The sequence below is a fragment of the Lycorma delicatula genome, chromosome 4, assembly GCF_047948215.1.
Source record: "Lycorma delicatula isolate Av1 chromosome 4, ASM4794821v1, whole genome shotgun sequence".
Taxonomy (NCBI): Eukaryota; Metazoa; Arthropoda; class Insecta; order Hemiptera; family Fulgoridae; genus Lycorma; species Lycorma delicatula.
Genome location: NC_134458.1, coordinates 122,254,999 through 122,267,003, shown reverse-complemented (window position 1 = coordinate 122,267,003; position 12,005 = coordinate 122,254,999). Strand labels below are relative to the sequence as shown.

The 12,005-nt window shown below is 29.8% G+C and overlaps 1 pseudogene; it reads left to right on the top strand.

The window, feature by feature from the left end:
• The first annotated feature begins 2,307 nt into the window (after positions 1–2,307).
• LOC142322710 (copper homeostasis protein cutC homolog pseudogene) lies at positions 2,308–10,077 on the top strand (annotated as a pseudogene).
• The last annotated feature ends 1,928 nt before the right edge of the window (positions 10,078–12,005 follow it).

The window sequence follows — 12,005 nt, the reverse complement described above, 5'->3', positions numbered from 1 at the left end:
GGAACGTAATGGTTCTTTCGGTAGAGGAACTCATTTTTCTTGTTGAACATGTCTTTCGTTAAGTTGATAAGTATACTAGAATTAGTGAAACACAGTTTACTGAAAGGTTTTAATATACTCCTGTTCCTCACCGCAATGCAGTTTGAACTCTTATCAAAAAATTTCGGTCAACAGGCTCTGTTGAAAAAAAAAAGAAAAGAACTGAAACTTTTCCCCTACAAAGTAGTGTGTGTTCAAGAACTGAAACCTACAAATCGTGCCAAAAGACAAAATTACTGTCAATGGTTTAAACTTTCTATTGATAAAAATTCCGCAGGTATTCTCGACATTACGTTTTTTATAGATAAAACCTGATTTCATCTGGGAGGGTATATTAATTCACAAACTACACGACTGTGGTCGACAACCAACCCCCATGAATTACATGAAGCAAAAATTGGAGTCTGGTCGGTGTGTGTGAACGAATATTGTGGGACCAATCTTTTTTTTGAAAACATAGTTAATAGTGATCGTTATTGTGCTGTTTTAACAAACTTCATTAGTCAGTTAACAGAAGTGAAAATCAACTATGGTTGATTCCAACAAGATGGCGCCACAGCTAACGATATTTTGCGATATGTCTTTGGTGAACGAATCAGGGGTTTGTGGCTTGCACGATCGCCCGATCTGACTTCCCCAGATTACTTTCTATGAGGAGCAGCGAAGCAAGCAGTGTATTGCAACAGACCATGCACGACTGAGGAACTAAAAACCGCAATAACGGCATACGTACGAGACTTTCCAGTACATCGGATGGTTAAAGTGTTTGAAAAAATTGAAAATTGAAACGTGTATACTGTGTTCGTTTTAAGAAGGAGATATGAAATAAACAAACTGGGAGTGTGGTAGTGCGAGTATATGCAGCACACTAATGTACGCGCCGAGCTGTTGTAACTACCGGATGTTTGGAAGCAAATATCGTTGTTTATCACCAGCTTCAAAATTGCAATATAAATTTTCTTATTCCATACTGGATATTTTAATTGTAGTTCTGTGTTTCAGTACTTTTATTAGTACGCATTAGTGTGTGTGTATATTCGGTTATTGTGTGATTATTACTGATTATTATGAGATTTGATAGTGTGGTTAGTCTGTATGTGTGTGTATTCGAATAGTTTATCGATATGGCTGATAATTCAGGAACATCTTTTAATAGGCACAGGAAAGGGAAAGATTTGCGAGTGGTGAAAAAAAATTTAAACGTATTCAATCAACTGCTGGAGAAAAATCTTATATTGGTTAAAAAAGGAAATAGTGAAACTAGTTTCTGAATAAACTGGTGTGTCGGTTAGTTGTATTAATAAATTACCGACTGAAATAAATAGGAAAAGAAAGGTAGAAACTCCTCTTAAAAACAGAAAAAGGTGAAAAACCTGTGCTAGGAAAATTGGATGAATTTGACAAAAATTTAATAAGATTGCCTGTACGTAATTTCTTTTTTCAAAATGAAATAACAAGCTTAAAGAGATTGCTGGCTGTGATAAACAGTGACAAGAGTTTACCAAAGATTGGACGCACTAGTTTATACAAATTAATGTAGTCGATGAATTTTAAATTTATTAAAAGAAATAAAGTGTAATTGCTGATCGAGAGATCATAATTTGGCGGCATGATTATTTTAAAAAGATAGCAAATTATAGAAAAACGGGTAGAAATATATTTTATTTGGATGAGACGTGGCTAAATGAAGGCCACACCACTTCAAGAATTTGGTGTGATACGACAGTTACATCGGTAAAAACAGCATTTCTGTTAGGATTAAGCAGGGGCCTGCAACCTCCAAAAAATAAAGGAAAGCGAGTAATTGTGGTACTGGCAATGAAAATGAATGTTTAGAGGGGGGGATTACTCGTTTTTGAATACAAAAAATCTGGAGACTACCACAATGACATGAATGGAGATATTTTAGGAAGTAGTTAGAAAAAAATATTGTCATTATTACCCGAAATAGTATTGTTGCAATGGACACTGCTCTGTGCCGTAGTGTAAAACTGAAAAATATTCCTAACAGTTCACAGAAGAAAAAAGAAATTGCTTTACGGCTGCGATCAAAAAAATCCACTTTGGAGAAAACAGTTTAAAAGCAGAACTCCTTGAACATGTAAAACACAAGCGTGACAAATTTAATAAATTTTTAATCGATGATTTGGCTGAAACGAAAGATCATATGGTGTTAAGGTTTCCCGTTATCACTATCACCTTAATCCGATTGAGTTAGTATGGAGCCAAGTAAAAGGTTATGTTGGCCGAAATAATAATACATATAAAATGAAAGATGTTAAAATGCTGCTTGAAAATGGCGTGAACTATCTATCAACTGATAAGTGGAAACAGTTAGTAAAGCAAGTTACAAAAGAAGAAAAGAAAATGTGGGACTTAGATCATTTTCTCGATGTTGTGGCCGACAAACTAATAATTAATGTTAGAGATGATTCGTCGTCAACGTCAACTTCTGGGAGTGATGAAAAATCGGATACAATAGAGGGAATACAGTGTTTGTTGGACACTGACAGAATGCGGTAAGCAATTTTCTTAATGTTTCGAAGTGATAGTTTTGTTCAAGTTATTTATTTTACCTATTAAATTATTTTTAATAATATTGTAGTTATTGTTTGGAATATTATTTTTTTCGTAGGTTTTATTATATTAAACATTTTGTGATGTATTAAAAAGTTATAAGTTTAGTATAAAATTAAGTATAAATTAAATAATTATAGTAAATATATAATTAAATAGATTGCAATAGTAATTAGAATTATAATTAAATAAAGTGGAAAATGAGTATAAAATTTTGTGAAGAATTACAAAAAATTGTAGGTTTAGTGTGCATTAGGCACACCTTTCACAGCGCTCTTTCGTCTGCAGTGTGTTTATGTGATGTCTCCCCTTCTTAGAAAGAACAGAGAGTACAGTGTATTGATGTTGGAGAAAGTCATTTTCAACACCTTTTATAAACTAATCCAGTTATTGAAATATTCGTTTCAATAAAAAATAAAGTAAAAATACAAAGTGTTAATTAAGAAAGTTTTGTTATTATAATTCCAATGCACCGCAACTTTCCGAACGAACTTTACTTGCAGTTCTGATGAAACAAGAAAAGTCCACCCGGCAGACGACCCGTCGAATATGAGCGAAATATCTTGTAACTATTCAACACGCCCTCTTTTCAGCTGCTCAAGTCATCGAGTTTTGAGAAATTGCGATGAACGTACAGAACTTTTCACTGTATATTCTTTATTAATGATTGTTTTCTTCCCAGACGGTGATCAACAGACACTTAATCGTTTTCAAAAAATCGTGGTCAACTTGTATTTAAAACTATTCAGATTTTGTCTGTATTTTTGGTTTTCATCGGTCACTGAAGTTCATACCACTCTACTGAATAACGTTTTTCGAACCCATATTTCATCGCCGGTTATAAATGTATATTATTATATATCTTATATAATGCGTCAAAAATTCCAAAGCTGATTTCATTAACATTTGTTTGTGGTCTGGTTATCCTTTAACATGTTTATTTTTAATGTATAAAATTTTGTTGGAAGCTTTTACGAATAACTATTATAAAAATATCCGTGAAAATAGTTTCAATTTCAAATCCAAGATGACTGATTTTTTGTTTTTAATATTATCACCGCTGGTAACATTGAGAGTAATTTGAAACACTCTTCGTCATTCGTTTTTATTCTATTATTAAAAATCAATATCGTGGAAATATTTCACACTATTATCGTACATTTATTTCATTTATTGCATAACACAACAATCAGTTCCTATAAATTTCAACCAATTCCCTAGTGAAATTTCAGAAAATGTATCTATGGTTGAAATTTCAAAGTTGGTGGCAAAGCCGATTGATTACATTATTCAATTTAAAACAACTATATAAACAACAATATGGTGCCATGGGAGAGCAATAGTAAGAAATCAGTCAACCTTGAATCTGACATCACATGCTAACTTCATAGGCATCCTAATATTTGGATTACTGATCCAAATAGTTAGATAACAAATAGATTACTTTTTTTTTGTATTTGGAAATCATATTTTTTAATTTATTAATATTATCAGTTGAAAATAATTACTTTTTCTATAATTTTATTACATAAGTTAAGGGGAAAGAAAGAAAAAAGTGAGAATAAATGAATTCACTAATTAATCACCTGATTCACACAACCAGCAGCAGCCTAATAGTAATGTATGTTACAACATTATTCAAACATCTGTAACAAAAATAATTGAATATCAAATTAATTAATTAATTTTTTTTTTAAGAATTATGTATGTTGGTAGCAATGATGTTTAATAAAATTTCATTTTTTTATAAACAGACTGTGTTTAAATGGGTGAAAACTAACACAAAACAAAACAAAATTGAAAATAAAACTTACAACAATTTTGGCAGTATGTTAAGATAATAAATGTGTCTTTTAATGATGTCAAATTTAATTCCATGTGTATTTTACAACCAAATAAAATTATAATTTAGTTAAAAATGTCAAAATATTTCTTTAAATTGTGTAGTCTAATTAACCTCAGAGAGAAAATTCTAATTTCAATAGCAACAGGCAAGTTTTTATTGCATTATTTTTTTTGAGAGATTCAAGAAAAATTTTTATTTTACAATCTGGTTTAAGCATAATGGCAATTGGTGTTATTTCATGGCTTTGTTACTCCTTTGCAATTCTGTATCTTTAAAAGATACTATAATACTTATTCATATAATAGAGAGAGTAGTTACATTAAAAAAAACTCAGTTTGATTGTTAGAGATTAGTTGCTTTATTTAATTATTCATTATTTCATCTTGGTTTTAATTTGTTTTCTTTAATAGAAACTGATTAACCATATTTAAATCAATACTAAAAATGTTACATTGGTGAGTGGTGTAATGTTTCCGTAAATAAGCTAATTATAATCAGTATGTTTTCGATTACTGTAAATCTTCACTTCTAATTAAGCATGATTTGAATTTTTATAACATTTAACACTTTTATAAATTTCAATCAAACATAATGTAAATATATATTTATATTTTATTACTTCTAATGTGTATGTTGCAATCTGTTCAACTTGTGAACAATAAGCAACCTCCACGGCCCAATGAAGTGACAATAATTTGTATGACATGTAAATGAGGTGTAGTCTTGTGAATACTTGGCCGACCATTCCTGACACATGTAGTAAATTGAATCCCAGCCACCAAAGTACTTTGGTATCCACTTTCTAGTATTCAAATATGAATAAAAACAATTAACCTTTATTAGGAATTGAACCTTGAATTGATTTACAATGACAGGTTAATAACAGCCCAGTGCTATGTATAAATGGTGGGATAATTTTGCATTGTAATAAGAAAATGTTTTGCTAATGGTTGTATGTTTTATTATAGTGGTGTAAAATTATTTAAAGCTTTAGTTAATATAAATTTGCTACTGGATAGTAGTAGTAACATTTTAGAATCTGTTTTTCAAGACTTGGAGTGAATGAATATTTATTTATTAAACTCATGATAGAACATTAGTGAACTAAAGATTTCCATTGCAATATGATGTTCACCAGGATAGTATATTACTTAAACAATTTTTATCTTGATTAATATTCCTTACCCATTTAATCTAGTAAGTTAAGTTACTTTACTTTAGTTATTAACTCTTGGTAAAGTGTTTTACATAACCAAATGTTTTTGTTTTAACAGCCTATAATAATCAAATGTTTTGTAGTATGCTGCAGATGAAATTACATTATAAGTTTACAATAGAGTGCTCAGAATTATGGTTAGGGTGCCCAAGACAACTTTTCAACTGGGCTTTGAGAGCAATTTAAGTTCAAATGGTTCAGCTGTTGCTAGAATATTACTTTTTTGATTGATTCACTCTCAAATTGGCCAAGTAAACATGCTGAAGAAAGTATAAACCCATTTCATCCAAATGATTGGTTGGTGTTAGTCTTGGTTATGGTTACTATAAATAATTGAATGTATATGACCTCTGTAAATTGAGTTAAATATTATCACTTAAAGAAAGTTTGAGGCACCAATCATGGATTTAATGTTACTTAAGAAATGTAAATATTAAACTTAGATAGCAAGAAAACTGAATTAAACTATTGCCAATATTGTAAACAAACTAACTTTTTGACGGTCACTCCAGTGATTAACTATATGTTTTCAACATTACAATTAAAGGAATACTCTGTTACATTTCTTACAAATAATAAATTGTCATGATTAGTTTTAAAAACTGAAAAATAATCACTTCATTGATGAACTTCATATTAAAAGAACTGGTCCTTAGTATGATGGATATTTCTTTATTAAACAGTTTTTCTTAAACTATGTTATAATAAATTTAAAAAAAACATATTTATACTGCAGATAAGCAGACAAATAGTAATGTATGCTTATATCTGGTTGATAACTTGTTTACATTGCCTTATAAAAGGCTATAAGCTCAGTTCCATTTTTAAATGAAGTCGTACTTACAGAACAAGTAATTAACTTTCAATAAAAAAGATAACTTTGACTTCACTACTTTTTCTATCTTTTGTAGCATGTTTTATAGCCTACTTAAATGAAAAAGAAGATTTTATTAGTATAGGCTTCATCTTAGATTTCTCTGATACCACATTAGCAATACAGATGAATAATAGTAATTCTTTTAAAGTAATTACTATTTTAATTCTTTATCTTAAAGTTTTTATTTATAATTTAATTTTAATTAATTTATAATTTTAAATTAATTAATTTTAATTATTTTAAAATAGTAATCAATTTATTAAGTTTAATGTATGTTAATTTTATTAAAAAGAATACATTCAAAGAAATAAAAATAAATAAATGGGCAAAACAGTACTTTTTCAAATTTTCAACAAGTTGTCTGAAAATTAACTTGAAATTTTTAGGAGCTCCGCTAGTGCCTAGGCAAACCACAGAGTGTTCAACTTAAAAAGAGGCCCCATGACTAAGTTTAGTCTATAAATAATAGTTTATTGGCAAACACTTACATAATAATTTACAGAAAGTGTTGAAAATGATGTCCATCCTCTTCTATGCACTTATCACACGTGGTTGACCGTGTTCCTGGCCAGTCTCTCTTGTTGGCTGTACCCTGCCTATTTCCTGGATGGCATTGGTAATATTTGTCTTCAATTATTGCTCCTGTAAACAGTTTCTTTTAAGTAACTCCACAGAAAAAAGTTTGGACTAGTCAGATTAGAGGATCTTGGTGGCCACAATCCTTTAGAAATGATTCTTCTGTAAAAATCCTGTAGGATCTCCATAATAAAGTAAGCTATATGGCAAGTGGCGCCATCCTGTTGCAATAAAGCTATCTACTGTAGGATAATTTCTTGGTCGAAGCAGCAGGGTTGAAGTTGGATTATATCATTATAAATAGCCCTGCCACAATGAATCACTATTTTTTTTTGACCTACTTGTTAAGAGGTAAACTTATCTAATGGACTGAAATTTAGTAATCACAGGACTGTTAGTACATATCATTAAGAACAAACTTTTTATAGAAAAATAATGATTAAATCGTTGTCAATGATACAGAACAGTAACACTAAAAAAATACTCAATTTATGTTTTTTCTTTAATTTTTTTTTCAAACTACAAGAAATAAAGGTTTACTGTGAAATAAATACAAGAATTAAATTTAAAGTGTTTATTTCATTTTTTTACAAATTTTATATTTTTTTAAAAACAAAATTTATGATTAATTTCTTTGATTTTTTATTTTAAAACGTTAAATGTGGTCCTCCAGTCATTCTTAGTTGAAATGTGTTTTTTTTAAAATTAGATTATTTATACTCCTTTATAACATGCTTCAAATTTTGATTGATTGATTAATTCTAACTGTGAGAATATGCAGATCTAAATCTTTGCTATGTATTTACAACACTTCTCTTTGTATAACAAGAAATTGAATCCACACTTGATAAATTATTTATTAAATTAACCTACTACTGTACATTGAGACAGAAGCTAAGGCTCTAATGTCTAATGTCTAAATTGGGGATTTATAAAAAAAAATTGAATTAGTAAATAAATATAAATATAGATATAACAATTTACGGGGTATGGTAACAGCTTTATTAAAATTATATTCCCCATTTTTACAGGTCTATCTGTATTCAGTGAGTCATTTAAAAAATGCTGAGAATTTAATCTAAATTTATTTTGCTTAACTGCAATGTCTTTAATGGATCTAGATCTAAAGGTTCATAATTCCTTGTAGGAAATGTTTACTATTTGTTAATCTTTGGATGATTTAATGAAGAAAATAACAAGACTTCACAACTAATATAGATCCATTTTATTAAACTTTAAGTAATTAAAATTTTCCCAACCCAGAAGTTGAAGGCTTTGATGTGGAAATTAAAACTTTCTACATCACTAGATTTTTTATGTGGTCTATTTGTCCACTAGACAAAACTAATATAAGTACTTACTTCAAAGATGCAAGTTGAGTTTGATAAGGGATTATATAGTTACCTCCTCACAGGAAGCAAATATATTTTCAGACACTGTATTGGCAACTTCTGTAGCAAAGGACAAAATTCCCTGATAAACTATGAACATTAATTATAACAACCAAATTCTGAAATTAACAAAATTTATTCAACAGACTTTCTGGGTTAATATTCCCGAAAGAATTTAGTTTATTTTTAATTTTCAATTAGAAATTGAATGTGTATAGTAGTTATGGGATGAATACCATTTTTCTTTAATTTAAATATTAACCAGATGTAAAATATTTGTAAACCTCAAATATAAGGACAATGTAGGATTGCATATCTGCTTATGTATTGATTAGTGTATACCTATTCTTCTATGTTAATTTTAATATTGGTGTTCACCACATTATACACATGAGATATTACAAGTATTTAAAATATTCAAATTATATGCCATTTTTTTACTTTAAAAGTATTAAAAATTAATAATGAGTTGAATCATTAAATCAGATATTTCATGAAACTACTCCCTTTAACAACAGTTAAGAATTGATTCAAGAATTGTCACTATAAAATTCTCATGTTTTGTTCCAGAATCAAAATGGAAGTATGTGTAGATAGTATACAGTCAGCATTAAATGCTTCAGCTGGTGGAGCCAACAGAATAGTATTATGTAGTGCAATAAGCGAAGGAGGACTAACACCATCCATAGGACTCTATCATATAGTTAGAAACAAGGTTAAGATACCAGTATATGTTATGATACGTCCATCAGGTGATGACAGATTCACATATTCTGATGATGAAATTGAAGCAATGAAAACTGATATAATTGTATTTAAAGAGAATTATGTTGATGGTTTTGTTTTTGGTATTTTAACTCCTCAAAAAACTATTAATGTATGTGCATGCAAAAAACTTTTAGATGCTGCTGCACCTATTCCAGTAACATTTCACAGAGCATTTGATCTTGTAGTAGATCCATTTGAAGCACTAGAAATTCTAATAAAATTAGGATTTAAACGAGTATTAACGAGTGGACAGGCTGATACAGCTGAAAATGGTAGTGGTTTAATTAAGAAATTAATGATAAATGCCAAAAACAGGATAACAATTATGCCTGGAGGTGGCATTACTGAGCATAATTTGCAGAAAATATTATCTGAAACAAAAGCAGTAGAATTTCATGGCACTGCAAACAAAATTGCAGGAAGTAGACATTCACAAAGAAGTACAGATAGTTCTACATGTGCCAGAACGCTTCCAGCTGGACCTAGAGTAAGTTCTGCAAGTGGGCCTAAAATTAATTTAGGTGGACCTAAACTAAGTTCATCTGGGCCTATATTAAACATTAATAGTAGTGGTAAAATGTATTCACCTATAATTACAGATACAGCTACAGTAAAACAAATGATGAGAATTGCTGCTGATGTATTACAACAAAGATTGCTTCAGATGACGTCACAGAGCCGGCAGAAATGTCGACCAAGTCAAAGCCAACAAAAATCACAGTAGAAAATTTTTAATATTATTTTCTTTAATTTACTGTTATTGCCTGTTACTGAAAGATATTTTGTGTGTTACTCCTGAAAGTTTTTATTGGTTTTTAAAGATTATTTTACTGTAAAATATGTTTATTCTTATTTATCTACATTAATATATGTAATTATATTCAATATTTGTCATTAACACTTGATTTAAAAAAAAAAAAACAGTCTAAAATTAATCTTATCTGACCTGATCATTTTACTTATATATAAATAATTACTTTTTAGAGTCATGTTAAATAGAAGGTCTCTGCATTCTCTCTATTAATAATGTTTCTTGCTACTAGGGGCAGATTAAATGTAATGTATACTGAAACGTAATGGGAGAACAAAATATTGTATAAAACAGGTGCTGCCATGTTGTAAATTTATTCTCCTACTACTAACATTCCAAATATCATTGATCCACACCCTTTCTTTTTCTTTTAGTCACCATTGTTATGGAATTCAGTATGCCTGCTATGTCAACGCACCTAAAATAACTGCAATGATTGAATTTTTACAGCAGAAAAGTGAATGCTAGTGTTATTAAGCATCATCTAAAAGCATCATTGATGATGAAAGTGTTGATCAAAGTATTGTGAATAAGTGGGCAGTAAAATTTTGTGCGTCAGAAGCTGGTAATATTGCAATATTGAGGATGAAGCTTACAGTGGTCGACCAATCTCTGTAACTAAAGTGAAACTGCCAAAAAAAAAAAGAAATGGAAGAAAAAGAAATAAATTTTGGTGCCTTTAGAGCGGCACCAAAAGATGGATGAAGTTTTTCAAAATAATAATCACATCTCATAACAACGCATCCCCACTCAGATAGGTATATAAAAATTATGAAAAGAACACATTATTGCCCTTCTGGATTACTGTAAAATTTGTTCTCGATGGATGAATGCAAACTCAGAAAGGATTGCTGTGAACAGCTTGAGGAATGTTATTGTGATGAGGGAGATTCCAAACACATGTATGTGACTGACTACTTGGAAGTTAGGTCAATTGTAAATAATGTGTGATGAAGAGATTTTTTAAAAAATCTTAGGAGATGTGCATATCCCTTTTAACAATCCACGGAGCTGATAATTCTTAAACACAATATTACTCAGCTACACACATTGTGTGCAACTGCTGAGGCACTTGTATAGTTGAAATTTGAGCCTATTCCACATCCTCCATACTCACCAGATTGGTACCCTCCAATTTTCACTTCTTTCTGCAATAAAAAGGGATTAAGGGTATTTACTTCACAATGGATGATGTACTGAAGGGTGTAGTTAGATCATGGATAAAGGAAAAATCACAAGCATTGTTCATTAATTGAAAAGGAAAACTGGTTCACCATCAGAAGAAATGTTGTTTTAAATGGTGACTATGTAAAAAAATAAATAAGTTTTCGTAGAAAATAAAATGTGGTTTTATGCCATATTTGTTGCATTTGACTGTCTCTTTTCATTTGGAAGTTATGAGCGATTGCTCATTACATTTCAACCACCTCTCATCCACATATTAGTTACTGTAAAAATCCTTTGAATCTATCATGATACTAACATTATTAATAAATTACAATGTGAAATACTGGAATTTTTTCTCGTTTTCACAATCATATGGTTGATCTGCCCTGTGGCAAGATAATACCATGTCTTCATTCTTCTCTTTTCTCAGTTAAACTTTTAAGACCTTGATAGCTTTCAGTACCTTGTAGATTGTCTACAATATTCACTCTTCTGTATCTTCTACTGATCCTTCCACCACTTGTCAATTATTTAGTGGATGCAACTGAAGTTGTAAAAATGCTTCTATATGGTAAATGTATCTGTATATATATATATATATATATATATATATATATATATATATATATATATATATATATATATATGTATATTAATATATTAACTTAGCAAAAACAATTCTTTTGTTATTGTATTTGTGCATATTTCCATCTGTACTAATATCTCAACAACAGAAG